This window comes from Eriocheir sinensis, chromosome 16 (assembly GCF_024679095.1).
Source record: "Eriocheir sinensis breed Jianghai 21 chromosome 16, ASM2467909v1, whole genome shotgun sequence".
Lineage (NCBI taxonomy): Eukaryota > Metazoa > Arthropoda > Malacostraca > Decapoda > Varunidae > Eriocheir > Eriocheir sinensis.
In genome coordinates this window covers 17258362-17281934 of record NC_066524.1, presented here as the reverse complement: position 1 = coordinate 17281934, position 23573 = coordinate 17258362, and the positions used below count along the sequence as shown (strand labels likewise).

At 42.9% G+C, this 23573-nt stretch overlaps 1 protein-coding gene and 1 long non-coding RNA gene across 2 annotated transcripts in view; one reads left to right on the top strand and one right to left on the bottom strand.

Moving 5' to 3' along the window:
* The window catches only part of LOC126999452 (uncharacterized), a 55376-nt gene that overhangs the window by 6553 nt on the left and 25250 nt on the right, over positions 1-23573 (bottom strand). The gene's annotated exons all lie outside the window — the stretch shown is intronic.
* LOC126999455 (uncharacterized) overlaps positions 1-23573 on the top strand; it is a 35154-nt gene that overhangs the window by 8388 nt on the left and 3193 nt on the right. The window contains exon 2 of the long non-coding RNA XR_007753380.1: positions 10576-10730. This is a non-coding gene — a long non-coding RNA (uncharacterized LOC126999455). The remainder of the gene's footprint in view (positions 1-10575; positions 10731-23573) is intronic.

The following is a 23573-nucleotide window of genomic DNA, read 5'->3' as shown; positions in this document are numbered from 1 at the left end:
AAAGGTGGAAGGGAAAGTGGGTATAGGATTTTGATAGGAGAGAGAGAGAGAGAGAGAGAGAGAGAGAGAGAGAGAGAGAGAGAGAGAGAGAGAGAAAGGAAAAAAAGGGGTGAGTTACGAGACAGCTGACCGTCATTCTCTCTCTCTCTCTCTCTCTCTCTCTCTCTCTCTCTCTCTCTCTCTCTCTTTTGTCTTGGTAACGGAAAGTCCCGGATTTATTTATTTGTTTTATCCCTTTGCTATTTTGGACCATCACGTCATCACCACCACCACCACCATCATCATCACCATCACCACCACCACCACCATCATCATCATCATCATCATCATCATCATCATCATCACCACCACCACCACCACCACCACCACTACTATCCTGACCACCACAACTACTAACATCTCTACCACCACCACCATCACCACCACCACCACCATTACCAAAGACGAGATAAACTATAATTGATGTACTAGATGAAATTATAACTCCTCCTTCTCCCCATCCTCCTCCTCCTCTTCTCTTCTTCTTCTTCTTCCTCCTCCTCCTCCTCTTTCATCAATCTTCAGTAATTTAACGTCGATTTTAATGCGTGTAATTAATAGCTCCTCTTTTTTTTTTTTTTGCTTCTGGTCGTGAGTCGTTCGTCGTTTCATTTTGTTTCGTTTATTTATTTATTTATATTTATGACTGGATGTGAATAAAAAAATAAGTAATCGATTGAATAATAATAAGTTAAAGAAGAAGCAAACTCAGGTCATTACACTTCTCCAATTAACATTCTCTCTCTCTCTCTCTCTCTCTCTCTCTCTCTCTCTCTCTCTCTCGTCACCCAAAATCACTCATGCGTAAAACACTACGGCGGGTTCAGACGTCACGCGACCTCTCTCTCTCTCTCTCTCTCTCTCTCTCTCTCTCTCTCTCTCTCTCTCTCTCTCTCTCTCTCTCTCTCTCTCTCTCTCTCTCTCTCTCTCTCTTTTCTTTAGTCACTTGTAATACCTTTCAGCTATATAAATAAACTCAGTACAGAGAGAGAGAGAAAGAAGGGAGTGGAAGGAAAAGTGGAGAGTAAATACCGTAGAGTTTATTCCGACACACACACACACACACACACACACACACACACACACACACACACACACACACACACACACACACACCCGGCTCTCCAGTACCCGGTATTAAGCAACTAATCTTCACATGCATGAACGGTTCTCGACTCATCAGAAAAACAAACGCTGAATGGTTGTCAGTAATATTTCTTAATGTACAAGTTGTCGACTCTCCCTTCAGTATTATTATTTTTTTATTGTTATTGTGTGAGAACATTAGTGTAAATATTGTGTGTGTGTGTGTGTGTGTGTGTGTGTGTGTGATCCAAGAATATGCAGTTAGCTAAGACCTGTCTCACGCTTCTCTCTCTCTCTCTCTCTCTCTCTCTCTCTCTCTCTCTCCCCCCCCCCCCTCCCGTCACCGCCCATTAGAGAGGCTGCCCAGGTGGATAAGCAGGTAGATAGGCCGATAGGAAGATTAATTAACCTCAACACTTATTTGCACGTCGCTGATTGCATCCTGAGCCGTGATATACCTTGACCTGACACCTGCGGAGGAAGACAGGTGGAAAAAGAGAAAGGAAATAGAAGAATAAGAATAGGTAGAAATGTAGAGTGGAAAAGGATCAGGTAGAATGTATGAAGGGAAAAACAGCAACAAAATTAGGAGGTAGAAATTGTAGAGGGAAAAACAAAACAAAAGATGGTTGAATACAAGGAAAGGAAGAATTATAACATAGGTAGAAAATGAGAAGGGAAAAACAGGTAGAAAATAATGAAGAAAGAAAACAACAAAAAATAACTGGTTAGAATTTAAAGAAGGAAGAAAACAAATAGGAAAGAATATTGAACGATAAAACAAAACAAAAAAAGACACACGGTCAGGATAAAAATAAACAAAAACAGGTATAAAACAAGTAAATGAAAAAAAATACATATAACAAACAGTAAAAGTAGAGCACCAGTTTCAATCCACTCATCTACACCAAAAAAAGAAGAAAAAAAACCACCCACAGCATCCTCTCATCTCTCTCTCTCTCTCTCTCTCTCTCTCTCTCTCTCTCTCTCTCTCTCTCTCTCTCTCTCTCTCTCTCTCTCTCTCTCTCTCTCTCTCTCTCTCTCTCTCTCTCCACATACGCACATCCGCATCAGTACACAACAGACGCACTCCACTTGTTTCCGTCCCCACACGATCATCCATTCTTCATCCACATCAAATCACAACATCCACTCACCTCTATCCACACGCTATCCACTGTACACCCAGCCACACTAACAAGACACTCTCCACTTGTTTCTATCCCCACACAAGTATCCATTCTTCATCCACATCGAGACACAACATCCACTCACCTCAATCCACACGCTATCCACTGTACAACCAGCCACACTAGGAGCTCAGTTCACTCTCCACCTCTATCCACACACGAGTACTCTTCCACCCGGCGTTGTCAAATTATCGTACTCACCGCATTGAATTTCGTAGTTTCTGACCGATAACAAATAGGAGTTTTAACGCTAACTTCAATTTTCTATCGTTATTTGTGGAAGTACGAGAGCTTGTGGCTTAAAAGTACGATACGATGTGGTGAGTACGATAATCTGGCAACACGGCTTGAAGTTCCACCGATTCACCGCAGTACACAGCCTCCAGCCCCCACCCACCTCACTCCTCAGGTCCGACCCGCACCACGTGAGCTACCTAACTGACCTTCGCTTACCTCACTTACCTGTCCTTACCTCACCTCACCTCACCCCCACCACCCCACCCACCTGTTGTGACGCCTTGCCTACCCCCTAACCCTCCCCTCCCTTACTTTCCCCTATACCTGCCTTCCCTTTCACCCCCCTTACCTGCCTGTCTCCTTCCTTCATTAGTCTCCTCCCTCCTTTCTCTCTCTCTTTTTCTATTCCTTCAGCCTTCCTTTATTCCCTTCTCTCTCCTTTCTCCTCCCTTCTCACCTCCTTTCTTTACTCTCTTATACTATTTCTCTTCTTTCTCCTCCTCTTCCTCCTTTCCCATACATTCTTTTCCCCTCTCATCTCTTCTCCTTTTCCTCTCTCTCCATTCCTACATCATTTCTTTACTCCTTTCTCCTCTCTTTCCACCTCCTTTCTTTACTCTCTTATGCTATTTCTCTTCTTTCTCCTCCTCTTCCTCCTTTCCCATACATTCTTTTCCCTTCTCTTCTCTTCTCCTTTTCGTCTCTCTCTCCATTCCTGTCTGTTACCGTTACTCTTCAGCTTTACTTTTCTCTTCTTTCTCCTCTCCCTTTCTTCCCTTCCAGTATATTCTTCTCCCTTTTCATCCCCTTTTCCTCTCCTCCCTTCCCCTTCCTTTCCTTAATTACCGTTTTCCTCCTTTCCCTTTTCCCTCCTTTACCTTTCCTTATTATTTTTCCTCCTTTCCATCCCTTTCTCTTCTTCTTTACTTTCCTCTTCTTCCTCTTCCCCTCCTCTCTCTCTCTCTTCCTCTTCTCTCCTCCCTCCCGTTCAAAGTTCACCTCTCTTGACCCCTTCAGGAAAACCCAGGGTCTGTGTGTGTGTGTGTGTGTGTGTGTGTGTGTGTGTGTGTGTGTGTGTGTGTGTGTGTGTGTGTTTTCTTTTGTTTTCATGTTTCCTTTTTCATTAATGTCAAAAGTAGAGAGAGAGAGAGAGAGAGAGAGAGAGAGAGAGAGAGAGAGAGAATTTTCTTTTAAACATGTTTCTCTCTTATTTTTCTTTCCTCCCATCACATCATTTTGCTCCTCCTTACGACACACACACACACACACACACACACACACACACACACACACACATAAATAAATCAAAACGCTATAAATAAAATAATAAATACAATAAAAACAACCCTGTAACCAACCCTCTGGCGGACATATAATGAACTAAACAGCATTTGGCAACCTCCCCCTCCCCCCCCCCTCCTCCTCCTCCTTCTCCTCTCCACGCGTCAATATGGTAACTGAATCTTCTCCTCCCCTTCCTCCTCCTCCTCCTCCTCCTCTTCCTCCACTTACCACCTGTGATCTATGAGTGATTGTAATGAGCTATCCACCTGAATTTTGAGGAGGAGGAGGAGAAGGAGAAGGAGGAGTGGAAAGTGATTGTTTTTACATATATTTGCTTTTAGTCTCTCTCTCTCTCTCTCTCTCTCTCTCTCTCTCTCTCTCTCTCTCTCTCTCTCTCTCTCTCTCTCGAGTTTTTTTCCCCTTATGATGAAATTGTTCTATACCTGTTTGTCTCTTTTTACACACACACACACACACACACACACACACACACACACACACACACCGGAATACACATGTGGGGTCTCGCAACACGCACACGTACATCCGGTGTTAGAGGAGGAGGAGGAGGAGGAGGAGGAGGAGGAGGTGTTGGTGGTGATGATAGTGGTGATCTTAGAGGTGGTGGTGGTGACTCCTCTTCTCCCTCACCTCTTGACGCCTCCTCCTCCTCCTCCTCCTCCTCCTCCTCCTCTTCCTCTTTCATATTTCCTTGTCTCCTTAATTCCTTTTTTTCTTCCCCGTGTTCTCTTGCTCCTCCTCCTCCTCCTCCTCCTCCTCCTCCTCCTCCTCCTCCTCGCAATGTCACGTTAGGAAAATATTCTTCCTCACACACACACACACACACACACACACACACACACACACACACACACCTTTCTCCACCCAGGTCTGGAGGGAAAGAGGGAGGGATGGAGGAAAGGAAGAAGAGGAGGAGGAGGAGGAGGAGGAAAGGTGGAGGGGGGAGACACGAAAATTATTGTCGAGACGAGTTAAGAGGAGGAGGAGGAGGAGGGAAGACGGGGGGGGGGAGGGGGGGAGGTGTAGAATACGAGTAAACATCTTAAACAAAGAGGTTTTGCTCCCCTTCCTCCCCCCTCCCTCTCCCTCTCTTCTTTCCTCCACCTCCCTCCTCCTCCTTCCTTCCCTTGCCTCTCTCCCTTCTCCTCTTGTTCTTCTTTCCTTCCAGTTCTCTTCCCTTTCCTTTCTCATCTCTCTCCCTCCTTCTCTTCTTTCCTCCACCTCCCTCCTCCTTTTCTTTCCTCCTCCTCTTCTTTCCTTCGACTTCACTTCTACCTTCCCTTCCTCTCTCCCTCCTCTTCCTCTTCTTTCCTTCACTTCCCTCTTCCTCCTCCCTCTTATTGTTCCTCCACTTTTTTTCTCCTTCCCTTCCTTGCCTCTCTTCTTTCCTTTCAGTTCTCTCCACCTACCTCGCTTCTCTCCCTCTTCTTTTCCTTTACTTCCCTCTTTTCCTCCCCCTCTTCTTTCATTCAATTTTTCTCCCCCTTCCTTCCCTGCCTCTCTCCCTCCTCTTTCCTTCACTTCCCTCTCCCTCCTGTACCTCATCTATCCTCCTCTGCCTGGCTCTCTCCTCTCTTCTCTTCTTTCCTCCACTGCTCTCCCTCTTCCCCTGTCTCTCCCTCCTCTTCCTCTTCCGTCCTCCACATATCTTCTTTTTTTTTACCCTCTCTCCCTCTCACTTCCCTCCTCTCTCTCTATTTTTTCCTTCTCCTCCCCCTCCTCCTTTTCCTTCTCCCCTTACATTCCCTGCTTTTTTCCTTCCTCTCTCTCCGTCACTTCCCTCCTCCTCCTCCTCTCTCTTTTTTCTCTCCTCCTCCTCCTCCTCCTCCTCCTCCCCCCCTCATGTAACATCAGGTTTGGCAGATAATATTGATATGCGCCCAATCTTCCTGACGGCAAATATCAGACTCCTACCCCCCCTTCTCTCTCTCTCTCTCTCTCTCTCTCTCTCTCTCTCTCTCTCTCTCTCTCTCTCTCTCTCTCTCTCTCTCTCTCTCTCTCTCTCTCTCTCTCTCTCTCTCGAATAGTTACAATTGAATTCAAGCTTGAAGGAAAGAGAGGAGGAGGAGGAGGAGGAGGAAGAAGAGAAAGAAAAGGGAGAGGAAGATGAGTCGGAATTGAGTAAGGAGGAGGAGATGGAAAAGGAATAGGAGGAAGAAAAAAGGAGAAGGAAGAGGAAAAGGTGGAGGGAAAGGAGGCAAAAGAGGAAGAAGAAGAAGGAGGAGGAGGTAAAGGAGGTGGAGGAAAAAACAGGTGTGCCCCTTCTCTCCCTCCCTCCCTCCTTACCTGGCGGGGGTAGTTACCTGGTCTGACCTACTTTCCCAGGTGCCCCGAGCCAATAAGGAGGAGAGAGAGAGCTACGCCTCCTCCAATCAGCGCCCACCGGTTAGGGAGAGGGGGGGGAGGGGGCAGGGAGGGAAGGAAAGGGAGGGAAGGGAGGGGAGTAGGTAAGGGAAGGATAGTCTGGGAAAGTTACGCGGAGTGAAGGAATGGAGGTAAGGTGAGGTAAAGTAAGGTAAGGGAAGGTAAGGGGATGAAGGGAGAGAAAGGGGTAGAGAGGAGGGAATGGGAAAGGGAAGGGGAGAGAAAAGGGAAGGTTAAGGGAAGAAAAACTGTTATAATGAAGGAAGGGAGGCCGGTAAGGTAAAGTAAGGTAAGGGAAGGTAAGGAGAGGAAGGGAAAGAAAGGGGGAGAGAGGAAGGAATGGAGGAAGGGAAGGGGAGATAAAAGGGGAGGTTAAGGGAAAGAAAGTGGTTATAATGAAGGAATAGAGGGTTAAGGTAAAGTAAGGGAAGGTAAGGGGATGGAAGGGACAGAAAGGGGGAGAGAGGAAGGAATGGGAGGAGGGAAGGGGAGAGAAAAGGGGAGGTTAATTAAGGGAAGGAAAACTGTTGTAATGAAGGAATGGAAGGTTGAGGTAACGGAAGGGAAGGGAGGGGAAGGGAATGGAGAAAAGAAAGAAGTAGGTAAGGGAAGAATTATACGTCGTGGGAAAGGGAAGGAAGTGTAGTGAAGGAAAAGTATATTAATAAAGGAATTAAGGGTTGAGGTGAGGTAAGGTAAGGGAAGGTAAGGAAAGGGAAGGGTAGGAAAGGGAAGTAGAGAAGGTATTGGATGGAAGGGAAGGGAAGAAGGGATGAAGGAATGAAGAGTTAAGATAAAGTAAAGTAAGGTAAGGAAAGGGAAGAGGAAAGAAAGGGGGGAGAGGAGGGAATGGGAAAGGAAAGAGAAAGGGGAGGTTAAGATAAGGTAAGGAGGGAAAGGAGGAAAGAAAGGGGAGAGAAAGGGAAGGGGTGGAGGGGAGGGAAGGGAAAGGGAGAGAAGTTTGGGTGGGAAAGTTACGCTAGGTGAAGGAAAACTATTAGGAACGAAGGCATGAAGACAGGTAAGGTGAGGTAAGGGAAGGGAAAGGAATGGAAGGGTAAGGGTACAGGATAGTCGCCCTTGGAGCCTCTACGGTAAAGGTCACGCTGCCTTGGCCTGTCACGTGGGTTTTTGTGACCTGCCCGAGGTGACACAACAGGTAAACAGGATACCACGTAAACTGGGTCAACGCGAGGAGGAGGAGGAGGAGGAGGAGGAGGAGGAGGCTTAGTTACAGGTGAAATGAGCAGGTAGTCGGTAACCCTCTTCCTTCATTTGTTATTTCCTCCTCTTCCTCCTCCTCCTCCTCCCTAGTCTCACATATTTTGGATCCCTTCTTTCCTATACCTCTTCTCCCTCACCTCACCTCCTCCTCCTCCTCCTCCTCCTCCTCCTCCCTAGTCTCACATATTTTGAATCCCTTCTTTCCTATACCTCTTCTCCCTCCTCCTCCTCCTCCTCCTCCTCCTCCTCCTTCACTGACAAACAACATACAGCCTCTGGGAAACTTGTAACGGGCAGGTGTGTGTGTGTGCGTGCGTGTGCGTGTGTGTGTGTGTGGGAGGGGGGGGGGGGGCATAGTGAACACGTGGTTACTTGATATATTCTTTTTGTTTTTTTTTGGTTCGTTTCTTATATATATTTTGTTTCCTCGATTTTTTTTGTTGGTTTGTTTCATGTGTTTGTTTTTTTCTTATCTATGTTGCGTGCGTGAGTGATTTTTTTTTTTGCTTTTGTATCGTGTTGTTATGTAAATGATCGCGGTGTGTGTGTGTGTGTGTGTGTGTGTGTGTGTGTGTGTGTATACCATCTTTTTCCTCCTAATTTCACATGTATTCTGGCCAACATCAAGATAAGACCGTTATTGGAACACACACACACACACACACACACACACACACACACACACACACACACAAACACAAACACCTCACTCAGAAAGATCGCTTTTATCTACTTTTTTATTTATGTTCTTCCTATGGCGCCGGTAGGGTTTCTTGGTGAGGTCCGATGGTCGCACCCACCCCGTTATGGCGCAGGCAAGTGTTTATAGAGGCGCGGTCTTGCTTGGCTCATGCTGCCCCCGGAGCTCATCTTTGATCCTCCTTAAGAGAGAGAATCTAGAGTCGCCGGCACGCTTACCACTCAGCCACCGCCTCCCCATTATTCTTACCCTTACCTTCCTCCCCAAATCCCCAAAACTAGACCTTTCTCCCTCCTTATCTCCCCTCACAGTTGCCTTTCCTTCCCCTCCTCTACCCATCCCCACCTAAAACAGCTCCCATACCTTCCCCTCCCCTCCCTTCTCCCTCCCTCCCTCCCCTCCTTACCTTCCAAACACGCAAACACGCTTATCAGTCGCGAAGTGCGTTATCACCTCACGAACAGGTCGCTAAAATCAGGAGGAATATGAGGAGGGTGAGGAGGAGGAGGAGGAGGGGAATGAGGAAGAGGGTGAGAAATGAGAATATGGGGAATGAGTCAATATTGGCTGGATGAGGTCGAGTGTGTGTGTGTGTGTGTGTGTGTGTGTGTGTGTGTGTGTGTGTGTGTGTGTGTTAGATAAAGGAAGACTGGAAAAACGTGTACTAATGATGGTGATTGTGATATTAAATGATAGTGAACAACGTTGATAATGATAATGATGGTGATGATAATGACTTTGATCTTTTAGCCTCCACGTGGTATTACATCGAAACGAGGAAGAACAAGAAACGAGAAAACAACAACAACAACAACAACAAAAAAAAACTGGAGAATGGAAAAATCGATAAGTGAAAAGAATCAATAGGACGAGTTTTGGGCGGCGTTTAAAATACAATAAAGTTGAAATGTGTGAAAAGAAAAAGGAAAATGGTGAGACTTTACAGTCGTGGTGATGTACTGGTGGTGGTGGTGGTGGTTGATCTTGAGGTGCGCACGTGGTGTTGGAATGAGGAAATGAGAGAGAGAGAGAGAGAGAGAGAGAGAGAGAGAGAGAGAGAGAAAAAGAATTGATAATAGTGGAAGAAGGGGATGAAAGAAGAGAGAGAGAGAGAGAGGGAGAGGGAGGAGGGAGGAGGGTAAGGAAAAAGAATTGATAAAAGAAGAGGAAGGGCAAGAAAGAAGAAAAAGAAGAGAGAGAGAGAGAGAGAGAGAGAGAGAGAGAGATGCGAAAGAAAAAAAATTATAAAATTGGTGGAATGGCAAGAAAAAAAGAAGAAAAAAAGAAGAAAAGGAACAATCGTGAAAATGGTGCCGTAATCGAGTCAAAAGAGGAAGAGGAAGAGGAGGAGGAGGCGGAGGAGGAGGAGGAGGAGAGAGAGAAAAAAAAGAATGACCGAATAAGGAAAGGAGAGAAAATGCGTGACCCGGGAAGGAGATGGAAAAGACGCATGAAAATAAAAGAAAAGGAGAAAGAAGGAAGGAGAAAAAGAGAATTCTAGTTATACGAAAGATCAGAAGGAGGTGGAGGAGGAGGCGAAGGAGGGAAACAAAAATAAAAAATAACCAAATAAGGAGGAGAAGGAGAACGAGAATGTAAGTGATTGCGAAGGAGAAGTAGGAAAAGAAGAGGAGGAATAATTCGAACGGATGACGAAATGAGAGAAAGAATCACATACGAAATTAAAGAAGGATATGGAGGAGAAATCAGAAGAGTAAAAGGAGGAGAAGGAAGAGAAAGAAAAGGAGGAGGAGGAAGAAGAAAGGGAGTGATCTCATTTTTACTTACATTCACGTTGATGATAAAAAGATAATAAAAATAATAAAAGATAATAAAAGATGATAAAAAGAAGGAGAGATTTTTATTATAGAGATTTTTTATTTTTCCTTAGACCAATTAGTGTTATCCATCTCATGCAGTCTTTATTTATCCGGTTTTATTTATCATTTTATTTATTTATGTGAACTCTATAGATGACATTTATTTGAACTCTATATATGACATTTCCCATGCATATACATGTGTTCTCAACTGTTACTTTAGTCATTGTTAATTAAAGTTTGACAATCATTATATAATTATCATTGGTACAAGTTTTTCCCCCAACAAGATATGAACAATGATGAAAGTTGAAACAGTATTGAGTTTAATGTACGTCAAAATCTCTCATTATTAGTATTGGTAAAATCAACAGCTACATAAATTGATTCTGATAACACGTAACTCTCTGCCATCATTAGTAACATTCTCCCTCTGTTTGTATCAGTAAAATTAACAACTTCGATCCTGGTCACACAAAATTCTCCCCGCATTCTCCTTTCTGTTATTGATATTAGTAAGACCAACAACCACACATCAGTAACGGTGAAAATGGGAGGTGAAATATCAGCCTTGAATTATGACGAAAGTACTTTTTTTTTTTATTTACAGAACATTATGGAGGAGGGAGAGAGAAACTGAGGCAGAAGAAGAGGAGGAGGAAAAGCAACACGGGATAAGGATAAGAAATACACCTTACATTGAAATTAATGAACTTAGACTTAGCCAGTGACTTCTCGACCGCCCCCGCAATCACCACTAAGTAGGTAAGTGGAAACATGCATTTAGTAAGGTAGATTATATAGCATAACAATGAAGCATAGGATGAGTTTGTGATGATTTAGTCTTTGCATTGATCCTCTTTAAGCTTTGGAGACGTATTCCAAGCTCTCCCGTGCTGAAAGATATAGTTATTACCATCTCCAAAATGAATGGGAGCTTCTAAACTTTTCGTGCATTCATGTATACGTAGCAGATTAACGCTATAGTATGATGAAGAAGTATATAATGAGTACTTCTGTGAACGGACACTTCTCATACATTAGAGCCAAACAGATAGACACATAGATAGACGTGCATGGAAATGATATATAGATGTAAAAGAAAAGGTGCAGGAAGGAAGGAAAAAAATAGTTACAGTTATATGAGAGATCGGGAGGAGGAGAAAGGAGAGGGGGGTAAGGTGGTCAGGTGGAAGAAAGAGAAAAAAAGGAAAAATGAGAGTTGGAGAAAGAGGAGGAGGAGGAAGAAGAAGAGGAGGAGGAGGAGGAACATTTGGAAGAGTTAGTAGAGAAGAAGGTAGAAGAAAAAGAAAGAAGGAAAAATAAGAGTGAGAGAAAGAGAAAGAGGAGGAGGAAGAAGAAGAGGAGGAGAAGAAAAATTGAAAGAGTTAGTAGAAAAGAAGGGAGGAGAAAAAAAAGAAAAAAAGATAAGAGCGAGAGAAAGAGAAGGAGGAGGAGGAGGAGGAGGAGGAGGAGGAGGAAAAAGAAGAAGAGGAGGAGAAGGAAAATTTGATAGAGTTAGTAAAGAAGGTAGAAGAAAAAGAAAGAATGAAAGATAAAAGTGAGAGAAAGAAAAAGAGGAAGAGGAAGAGGAGGAGAAAATTTTGGAAGGTAGAAGAAAAAGAAAAGGAAAAATATGAGTGAGAGAAAAAGGAGGTGGAGGAGGAAGAGGGGGGTCAAAGGGGGGTCAGTGGGGGGGGGGGCGGAGAGGATAAGGTAATCGCTTTGTTTATTTGCTTTGTAAGGTGTGAGATAGGCGGACCAACCTCGCAGGTGATAAAGTCGTAACTATCACCTGAGCCCCTCCCCCCCTGACCCTCCCTCCCTCCCCTCCCCCCCTAACCACGACCACAGCACTATATACCTTCTGTTACTATAGGCCATTCTCTCTCTCTCTCTCTCTCTCTCTCTCTCTCTCTCTCTCTCTCTCTCTCTCTCTCTCTCTCTCTCTCTCTCTCTCTCTCTCTCTCTCTCGCCGTGGGAACATTTTTCACGCTTGATTGGAAAGGATTAATTTGTTTGCTTTCCGCCGATGGATTGGTTGTCAGGAGGAGGAGGAGAAGGAGGAGAAGAAAGAAGGAAAAATTAGAGTAGGAGGAGGAGAAGGAGGAGGAGTTGACAGAGAAGGAGATGGAAGAGGAAGACAAATAGTAAAAATAAGAGGAGGAGGAGCAGGAAGAGGAGGAGGAGGAGGAGGAGGAGAAAGAGAAGAAGAAAGAGGAGTTAAGAAAGGATATTTGAAAGAAAGAAGAGAGAGAAGCAGAAAGATGAAGAGGAGGAGAATGAGAAAGAGGAAGAGGAATGGAGGAAAGAAAACTGAGAGAATGAAGAGAAAAGAAATACGAAAAAGAAAAGAAACAGAAAGATGAAGAGGAGGAGAATGAGAATGAGAAAGAGGAAGAGGAATGGAGAAAAGAAAACTGAAAAAATGAAGAAAATAGAAAAAAACGAAAAAGAAAAGACGAAGACGACGAAGAAGAAGAAGAAGAAGAAAGGAAGAACAAAATGGCGACTAGATAACATGCACTCCCTCTCTTCCTCTTCCCCCTCTTCCCTCTCCCCTCCCTACTCCTTCCTCCCTTCCCTCCTCTCCTACCTCTTCCCCCTTCCTACCTCTCCTCTCTTCCTGCCTTACCTTCTCCCCCTCTTCCCCTTCCTACTCCTTCCTCTCTTCCTACCTTTCCTACCTCTCCCCCCTTCCTCCCTCCCTCTCCTACCTCTCCTCTCTTCCTACCTTTCCTTCTCCCCCTCCCCCCCTTACCTGCCCTATCCGTATAGCATGTGATAGGAAAAGTGATAAGCGTGGTTACTACCTGGCCTGTCGTGGGGGGGTAGGGGGTGGGAGGGGGCGGGGGTGTTAGTCTGGTATGTGTACAAGAAATATATCTTTAATGCCCCCCCCCCCCCCCACACACACACACACACGTGATAACACACCTGTCGGGTATCTCATTAGAGTATCTTGGCGGACAGGTAAACAGCGTGACACCTTTTTTTGGGGGGGGGTTGTTTGTTTGTTTGTTTGTTGTTGTTTACTTGTGTTGGTGTTGTGTTCTGTCTCCTTTATAAACTACCAGTACGAAAAAAGTAGAATGATTAGCTTTTTTCGTTTTCCTGTTTTCATTTTATTTTCCTCTTTCCCAGCGACTTTCTTTTCCTGTCCTTGTTTATTTCCGTCTTTTCACTTTTTCGCTTCTTCCTTTTCCTCTTTTCCTCCCATTCATTATTTTCCTCGTCTAAGCTGATTTCTTTTCCGTGCATTTATCACTTTATTTTCCTCTTTTCCTTTCCGTTGTTTTCTTATTCCTCGTTTATTTCCGTCTTTTCATTGTCTTTCGCTTCTTAGTTTCTTCATTTTCCTCTTTTCCTTCCATTTATTATTTTCCTCGTCTACGTTGCTTTCTTCTCCGTGCATTAATCACTTTATTTTCCTCTTTTCCTTTCCATTGTTTTCTTTCTTCTCCGTGCATTAATCACTTTATTTTCCTCTTTTCCTTTCCATTACTTTCTTTTTCCTATGATCATCCCTCTATTTCCTCTCCCTCTTTCATTATTCTTCCTTTACTTAAAATCCATCACATAATATTAAAACCAGCAGCAGTAGTAGTAGTAGCAATAGTAGTAGTAATAGTAGTAAAAGTAGTAGTAGTAGTAGTAGTGTAGTAGTAGTAGTAGTAGTAGTAGTAGTAGTAGCAGCACCCATAGTACCCATCACCTGCATAAAGAAATCACCATAATAGACCATATCCTCCCCTTTCCCCTCCCCCTTTCTTTTTTTTTCTACCTGCGTCGTTGGTACTTCTAGGGAACGAATGCCAGGCCAGGTGTGTGTCAGGTGTGTCAGGTGTGTCAGGTGCGTCTGATTACCTGATTCTTGGATGCGACGCTGACTTTGCGGAAAAAGATCAATTTCATATATATTTTTTTTTTGTTATTTCATGCGGTTCAAGAAATAATATGAGATGAGGGAAACAAATAACAACTGTTGCTTCTATGAATTAAAACGATAAATTATTCTTAAGACGTAATAATTTAGTGTTTTTGTGTTTTCCTTATTTATTTATTTCGTGATTTAAGAAGAGAATATGAGAAGAGCGAAACAAATGATAACTCTTGCTCCTGTAAATCAAAATGGAATAAAGAAATAAGGAGAAGAAGAGAAGGAGGAGGAGGAGGAAGAGAGGAAGGAAAGCACTGGAATAAAGAGAGAAGGAGAACAGGAGGAAAAAGGGAGAAAGGAAGGAAATCAAGCACTCAAATAAAGAAAGGAGAGAAGGGGAGGAGCAAGAGGGTTTAGGAAAAAAGGAATAAAGAAAGAAAAAGAAGGAGAAGAAGAGGAGGAAGGAGGAAGAGAGGAAGGAAAGCACTGGAATAAAGAAAGGAGAGAAGAAGAACAGGAGGAAAAAGGGAGAAAGGAAGGAAATCAAGCACTCAGATAAAGAAAGGAGAGAAGGGAAGGAGCAAGAGGGTTTAGGAAAAAAGGAATAAAGAAAGAAAATGAAGGAGGAGAAGAGGAAAAAGAGGACGGGGATGAGGAAAGGAAAGACAGCACTCAACAAATGGAGGCGGTTTGATGTCCTCTGTCCTCTTTTCCCTTCCATCCTTTCTCTTCCTCCTCCTCCTCCTCCTCCTCCTCCTCCTCGTTGCCACTTCATTCCCTTAATTGAGAGCAAGACCAAGACGCAAAGAAATCACTACAAACCTTCTCTCTCTCTCTCTCTCTCTCTCTCTCTCTCTCTCTCTCTCTCTCATTTTATAGCGTTTTCACCCTTAAATTTAGGGAGAACATCGATAGTTTAAGGGAGATAGGAAATACTTCATCTCAGCCTCCCTTCCTCCTCCTCCTCCTCCTCCCTTTTCCCCCTTCAGAAGTTTACTCGTTTTATAATATCTTGAAATTTTTCCTTTTTTTGTCCTCCTTTCCCTCCCTCTTCTGTCTTTCTCTTTTTCCTCCTTTCCTTTCTCTCCCCTTATAAAAATCATTTCTTCTTTTTTTTCTTCCTCCGCCTTCTCTCTGTGTTCAAGTTAGTTTCTCCTAAAAAAAAAATATTACCATCTTCCTCCTCTTCTTTTTCCCTTTTTCTTCTTCTTCCTCTTCTCTCTTCTCTGCCTCCATCTGTAAGTTTGTTTCCTTTAAAAATGTCTTTCTTTTCTTCTTCTTCTTCTTCTTCTTCTTCTTCTTCTTCTTCTTCTTCTTCTTCTGCATCTTCTTCTTCTGCATCTTCTTCTTCTTCTTTCTCCTCCTCTCTGTCTCCATTTTGAAGTTAAATTTCCGCTCCAAATGAAAAGAAAAAAAAAAAAAGAATCATCTCTATTTTCCTCTTTTTTCTTCCTCCTCCCCATCCTCCTCCTCCTCCTCTTCCTCCTCCTCTTCCCTATTACGTGCAGGCATCCACAGTCTCCCAAAAACCTCATTGCTAAGAGATCCCAAGTTAATTTCTCTTTTAATGATGTCTTCCTTTCTTTATCTTTTTCTCTTTCCCTTTTTTTTTTTACTTGTCTTTGGAATTTCTTTGATAAACATTTTCTTTATTTTTCTCTTTAATTATTTCCCTTGTCTTTCGTTTTTTTTTTATTTCCGTCTTCTTTTTTTCTCTCCATTTTTTATCCTATTTTTCATATTTGTTATTTCTTTTCTTTTATTTCTTTATCTTATTTTTTGGGGCATTTCCTTTCCTTTATTACCGTATCTTCTTTTTTTCTGTTTTTCATATTTCCCATCTTCTATTTTCGTGTCTTCTTTTATCTCTTTGTCATGTCTATCTTTTCCTTTTCTTTCCTTTCTCCTCTGCTTTTCTTGTTTTTCCTTTAATGGCGCTTTTTCGATCTATCTCTCTAGTTCTTTTCTTTTATTTCCGTCTCTTCTTTTTCCTCTGTTTTCCGTATTCTTTGTTGCTCTTTTCGTGATGTATTTTCGATTTATTTCTCTAGTTCTTTCAGTTCCTGTTTTTGTCTGGTTTTATTCTTGTATTAAACGCCATCTGTTGTTATCGATTTCTTTTATTTGATTGGATTTGAACATTAATCTTTCCTCATTTCTTATTCCTCTTCTTTCTATTCGTTTATTTATTATTTTCCTATTGTAACCAACGCCATGTTTCATCATACACACTCTCTCTCTCTCTCTCTCTCTCTCTCTCTCTCTCTCTCTCTCTCTCTCTCTCTCTCTCTCTCTCTCTCTCTCGTATGGCGTCCCCTTCACGGCTTCTTTTTTTTTTTTTTTGTAATTGCATTTTCTGATTGGCCGGGAAAGCTCCAACGGACCCCTCCAGTTTCTCTCTCCCTCCTTTCCTCCATCCCTCCATCTCTCCCTCCCTCTCTCTCTCTCTCTCTCTCTCTCTCTCCCCCTCCATGAGTCACCATCGCTCTACTTTATTTGCTGTATTGATTTATAAAACGGAGAGAGAGAGAGAGAGAAAGAGATGATAGATAGACTGCCATTGTTATTTTTTTCCCTTTTATTCTCTCAAATTTGGGTTAGATAATTTTAAGGTTCATTTTCCGCGGTTTTTTGGTTTTCATTTTTGGTTTGGTTGCGGTTTTTAGAGACTTTTTGGGCGGGTTTTAGAATGTTGGAGGCGGCCAATATGCGGCACCTCTCTCCCTCTCTCTCCCTCCCTCTTTCTCTCCCTTTTCCTCTCCCTCCTTCTTCATTTAATCCGCTAAGGGGGCGGCCGAAGGGAGGGAGAGAGGGAGGGAGATAGAGAGAGGGAGTGAGTGAGTGTTCTGTATACTGCCTCCCTCTCTCTCTTTCTCTCCCTCTCTCTCTCTCCTTCTGATTTTCTCTCTCCCTCTCTCTATAATCTGCACGTGACCCCCTCCTCCATCCTCCTCCTCCTCCTCTTCCTTTTCTTCTTCTCCCTCCTCGACTTCATTTTATTTTTCCTCCGGTTCCTCTTTCTCTTTTTCTTTAATTTACGTTGATGTTGTTTCCTCCATGTTACACCTGCCTTACCTGTGACATCAGTATTATAGAAATCAATTAATAATATACCTGTTATATGTGTTACCTTCTCTAACTAATTATCATACTCGTGGTCATTTTCCTGTTCATCTTTCTTTTTTTTCTTGTTGATCTTAGTCTGTTTGTATCCCTAAATTTTCTAGTATTCATGTTTTCCTTCAATAACTACAACTCTCTTCATTATCTGCCTCTGTTAATCATTCTTGTTAGCTGATACGTATATTATATTTCTCAATGTATGCAGGATATTACTTTTATCTGATTCTATTCCTTTTAACCTGTCTATATATATTCCTTATTCTTCTAATGCTGTAAAAAGTCTCTCTCTGTAACTACTTATATTCATTACTTTCAGCTGCTTGTATTTCTTATTCCACCGGTGTTCCTCTTTAACTGCCTCTCTATACTCGTTATTCTTATGGTACTGTACGAATTATCTCCCTAAACTTATTATCTTTCATATCTTCTACACCTGATTCTCTTCTTTATCAAGCTTCTAATTTTTTTATAGTGCCGTACGAATTTTCTCTTTATCTTCTTCAACTCCCTAAACTCATTATCTTTCATATCTTCTGCACATGATTCTCTTTTTTATCAAGCTCCTAATTTTTATAGTGCCGTACGAATGTTCTCTTTATCTTCTTCAACTCTCCTTTTTCTTGTTCTCTTGTCTAGCTTTCATTAACACCAAACAGTCTTTTCGTCCTCACACCCTTGCACACTTTACTCCCAGACTCACGTATCCTCCCTAACACATACTTTTCCACTCCTCCACAGTCTTTTCTTCCTCACTCCCTTACACACCCTTACACGTACTCTCATAATTTTGTTTATCACGTGTTTTCCTCCTCTTTCCTTCACTACTTCTGTTTCTACCTCTTGTTCTACTGCAATTCGTCTGTATCTACCTCTGTCTATTTTTTACTCCTCTAGAACAATACGAATTATCTCTCTGCTTACTTTAATACATCACTTTCATCTGTTTCTACCTCCCTATGTCTCTTCTTCTCATCTCCTTCTACCTATTGTTTTGTTTTTACAGCAAAGGAAACAGCACAAGACCCAAAAAAAAAAAAAAAAAGAAAGCCCGCAATTCACTGATCCTACAAAAAGAGTTAAGAGAAATGACCAAAAGAGAGGCCAATTTTGATGACTTACTATTCTCATGCTGTACTTATCTTCAATCTCTGTATCTACTTTCAACTCTACTTATCCTCAATCTCTGTATCTACTTTCAACCCTACTTATCTTCAATCTCTGTATCTACTTAAACTCATCATTTTCATCTAAGCATAATCACACCAGCATCGCACTTATTTTCTCCCCTTTTTCCTCCTACACAGAAGCATCGCGTTTTGGCCTTGGTGTGTCCCTCTCCCGCCCGTCGATCCCCCTCCCGCCAACCCATTTCCCTATCGAGGTCCGTATCTTCCTCGGTCCGTTTTCGTGTGTCGAGATAAGCGCCGCAAACACACCACAGCAAACAGGCTACTGATGGGTGTACTGTGCTAAATTTGCCTTTGATTTTATTCCTAATTTGCGACTTGTTTGATGGACAGTTTCTTTGTTTTTTCTTTTTCCTCTTTCTGTTCCCTGTGTTTTGCGCGTTTATTCCTTTTCTTGATCTGTTCTTTCCTTTTCCTTTCATCCTTTTGTTTTGCTGTATTTCGTATTGTTCCTGTTCTTTGTTTTTCCTTTCCTTATTCTTTCATTTTTCGTTGCCTTTCCCTTCCCTTTCATCTTTTTTGTTTCTTTATTTTTCCTTTAATTTTTTTCTTGTTTTCTGTACTTTTCTTGTATTCTGTTCGTTTGTGTTTCTACTACTACTACTACTACTACTACTACTACTATTACTACTACTACTACTTCTACTACAAAACCCTCTACTCCCCTTCCAGTAATGATGTGAATAAATGTATATGTTAACTTTGTCATTCCCTTGTTATCTATACAGAACAGAGCCTTGCGTGACGGTCCCGTGATTAACATAAACTCCGTGTGTACCCCAGTTCGACCCCGCGTCCCTAGTACTATTGTGTGCATGGATGTGATTGCTGATCGTGATACGTGACTGATACATGAATACTGAACCCACTTGCATTTATTTGTTTCTGTGGGTTCAGTGACTGTTTGATTTAGGTTTCATTTTTGTCTTGATTGTAAACGATTTAGGGATGTTTTTTTGTCTCGTTTCTGGGGTTATAAGGAATTTGTCTCGGGTTAGGGATTATTTTTAAGAATTTTTTGTTTAATTTTGGGGAATTTAAGGAATTTTCATCATTCTTTTCAGGGGATTTAAGGATTTTTTCTCATTTTAGGATTTCAAGTTTTTTTGTATATAGTTTTAAGGGGTTCTCGATACATGGTTTTAGGAGGGTTGAAGTGTTTTCTTTGCATCGTTTAACGGGTTCAATGTCTTATCGTTTTAGCGGTTTCTACATTTTAACGTCTTACATGTTTTAAGTTTTTTTTTTATGCCTCTCGTTTTAAGTGTTCAATGTTTATCGTTTTGAGGGTTTACTGCTTTACCTGTTTTGTTTATATTGTTAATTATCTAAGTAGGTGTGTGTGTACGTGGGTGGATACATGCCACGTAAAACATACATACATACATACATAAACACACACACACACACACACACACACACACACACACACACCTGTTGCACACACAAAACACGGAAAACTAAGGTGATGGATCTGCCCCCCACAACAGCCACTTCAATAGACGCCGCTTTTAAGACGATTAATGTATTTTTTTTTTCCTTCTCTTCCTCCTCTCTTCCACTCCATCCTTGCTGTTTTTCTCTTCCTTTTTTTGTATTTATTTCCTTCTTCCTTTTTTTCTCCTCCTCCTCCTTCTACTTCTACTACTACTTTCCTTTTATGTATGTATTTTTTATGTATTTTCCTTTTATGTATTTTTTTCTTCTTCCTCTTTTTCTCTGTTATCCTCCTCCTCCTCCTATTACTACTACTACTACTACTACAAATCACCGCTATTTCAATCAAAGGGTCAGAACAGGCTCCAGTAATCGTGTATCAACTAACTTCGCTAACTACCACCAGAGGGCCGAAGGAAGGGGACGAGTGTGTGAGAGAGAGACAGAGGCGAGGATGAGGCTGACGCAGAGGGCGATAGCGGTAGAGGTGAAGGATGATAGGGAGGGTTAAACAGGTATGTGAGAAGGAAGATATAGATAAAGAAGCGAGTGAGAGAATGATAAGAAAAGGGAGAAGATAGGATAAACAGGTAGGCAAGGATAACGTAGATACAGAAGCAAGAGAAAAGGATAAGGAAAGGGATAACACGGAGATGGGAAATACTCGTTCACGGATGGGAAAGAAAATGGAAGAGATACGTAGATGTTAGTTTAGGAGGATAAGGGAGTAGAGGAAGAACAGATGAGAGAATAGTGAAAAGAAGCAGAAGAGAAGAGAAGGAAAGCGTCAAAGGAAGGGAAGAAGACGAAGGAAAAGAGAAAGATAGAAAAAATGGAAGGACGAGGAAAAAAAAGCGTCAGAGGAAGGGAAGAACGCGGAAAAATAAATATGATGAATAGGTAGTTTTGCATGTTGAAGAAGAAAGTAGGCGAAAAAAATAATAGATGACAGAATAGCATAAAGAAAGAAACGGAGAGAAAAACATCAGAAAAAAAGGACTAGCAGAAAAAAAGGAGAGAAACATAACAGAGACGAGAACGGAACAGGAAAAACAGGTCGGAAAAAAGGACTAAGAGAAAAAAAAGGAGAAACGTGAATTAGATAGGAGGAAGATAAAGAGAGAAATGGGACAGAGACGAGAAAGGAACAGAAAAAAATAGATATGAGTAAAAATCTAACAGGAAAAAGTAGAATAAAAGAGGGAACGATGAGGAAACAAGGAAAAGGCGTCAGAAGAGAGAAATACATAGACCATAAAAAAAGGAAATACAGAGAAAAACGCGAACTAAACAAAAAGAAAAGAAAGAAGAAGAAGAAGAATGAAGAAGAGGAACAAGAACAAGCAGAGAAAGAAGCAAAAATTGAGAAACACGAAAAAAAAAATGGCAAAGGGAGGCAGTCAGAGGAAAGAGGAGGAAGAAGATAAAGAAGAAGAGGAGGAGGAGGAGGAGGAGGAAGAGGAAGAAGAGGGGCTGTCCAGGAGGGGTGAGATAGCCATAAACAGCAATAATGACGCAAGGAAGAACACTATTGCCCCCCCCTCCCCCCCACCAATACAACCTCCCCTACACCCCTCTCCCCCCCATCGACCCCTGCAAGACCTCTCCCTCCCCCATCCCCCTCCTCCCCTGTTATGCACTGTCCCCTTCTTTCTACTACTGTTCCTTCCTTCCTTCCTTCCTTCATACATTTTTTTTCATTCCTTCTTTCCTTCATTCTATTCACTTTTTCTTTCTCTTCCTTCCTCTCCCGTTTTTTTTCTTTTCATTTCTTCTTTTAACTTCGTTCTTCTTTTCGTTTTTTTATTTCGGTTTTCTGTTTTTCTGTTTCTTTATCTCTTTTCCTTCCTATCCCTTCCATTTCGTTCCCCTTTTCTCTCTTCCCTTTTTGTCTTCCCATCCCTTTCCTGCGCTACATCATCATTTCCTCTCTCTCTCTCTCTCTCTCTCTCTCTCTCTCTCTCTCTCTCTCTCTCTCTCTCTCTCTCTCTCTCTCTCTCTCTCTCTCTCTCATTTCTTCCTTATTTCCTTTCTTCCTCAACGAGTAACCTAAAGAAAAATAACTCACCATTCCCTTTCCATCCCTTCCCTTCCTAAAAACGAGTAGATGAAACAAAAAACTCACCATTTTCCTTCTATCCCATCCTTTCTCTTCCTTAACCAATGAAAAAAAGGAAAACTCACTATTCCCTTCCATCCCTTCACCATCATCACCATTCATTCTGACGCAACACATAGAAGAGGAGGAAGGCGGAGTCGACCGGAGGAAGGGAAAGGAAAAAGAGGGAGACAGGAGGGAGGCCGAGAGAGGGAGAGAGAGGGTTCACTATAGAGGGGTTCAAGGGCACGTGCTGTAAATGGGGGTTTTTATGTGAGGGCTAAAAACGGGGGTGTCGATCCCTGGGTCCCCTGTTACCTACATACACCACGTTGCCACGCGCCGACCCCCCCCCCCTCCCCTCAGACCCCCCCTTTCCTCCCTTCCCTTCCCTTTAGTCCTCTCCCCCCTTCTCCCTTTCCTCTCCACCCCTCTCTCTGCTTCCCTTTTCCTCCCTCTCTGTCCCTCTCTCTCCTTCTCTTCGTGTAGGCCTAGTTTCGTGTGTGTGTGTGTGTGTGTGTGTGTGTGTGTGTGTGTGTGTGTGTGTGTGTGTGTGTGTAATCCGACGCCATTTCTGCTCCGTCGCATATTTTTGTCGGATTGGTTTTGATGGATCCTCGTGTGTGCGTGTGTGTGTGTGTGTGTGTGTGTGTGTGTGTGTGTGTGTGTGTGTTTTGCTTTCCCGATCACGTTAAGTTTTGATATAGCGTTCTTGATCTCCAGCTGCAAACACACACACACACACACACACACACACACACACACACACACACACGCCAAGTCAGCTGTGCATAGGACGACATTAAGATCAGACTCTGCTACATTAAAACCACATGTTACACACACACACACACACACACACACACACACACACGCACGCACACACACACACACACACACACGATTCTCTACGCCATTCCAAACACGCTTCATCATGTTCTCGCCGCCACGCTAACATTAAAGAAGAATAAAAGAAATGGTGGTCGGTAAAAATATATCGTTGCGCTACATACCAAATTACGCTCCATTGGAAGTCGGAGGAAGAGGAGGAGGAAGAGGAGCAGGAGGAGGAGGAGGGGGGAGGGAGAAGAGGAGAGCCGAGGAAAAGTTTAAATTATCTTGGTCCGAAAAAATCTTGGTTATAAAATGTATTACCCCGTGTGTGTGTGTGTGTGTGCGCCATTTAAACTTATACCGAGAAGAGCAATGGAGGCGAGGGTATTGGGTAACAGACACAGGAGGAGGAGGAGGAGAAGGAAGGGAGATCACGGTCGGTAGAGGAAGGGAGAAGGGAGAAGAGGGGTGGAGGAGGAGGAAGAAGAAAAAAAAGGAAGGAGGAAGAAGAGGAAAGAAGTGAGAGAAGGAAGAGAGGTAGGCAAGAGAGAGAGAGAGAGAGAGAGAGAGAGAGAGAGAGAGAGAGAGAGAGAGGTAGCAGCATCACCACCATCACCATCATCAGCAGCAGCGGGCAGAGGTGAGAAGGCCAGGTGAGACGGGGGTCGGGGGCAGGTGAGAGGCGGGCGAGGCAAGGGCGGGCACGTGGGGCAGGTAGAGAGGGGTCGCGCGGACACATTATGTACCACTAAAAGGAAAAATGGAGACCCACGAACGCCCGCACAAAAAAAAAAAGTGGTGGGGTGGGAGCGGACGCATTTATATATATTTTTGCCATTGGTTAAAAGACGTATACAGCGAGAGAGAGGAGGAAGGGAGGGAGGGAGGAAGGGAGAGGAGGGAAGGGATGGGAAGGAGAGGAAGGGAGAGGAGAACAGGAAGAGGAGAGGTAGAGAAGGGAAGGGAAGAAGGGAAGGGAAGGGAAGGGAAGGGAAGAAGAGGAAGGGAGAGGAGAATAGCCAGAGAAGAGAGAGAAGTGAAGGGAGGGA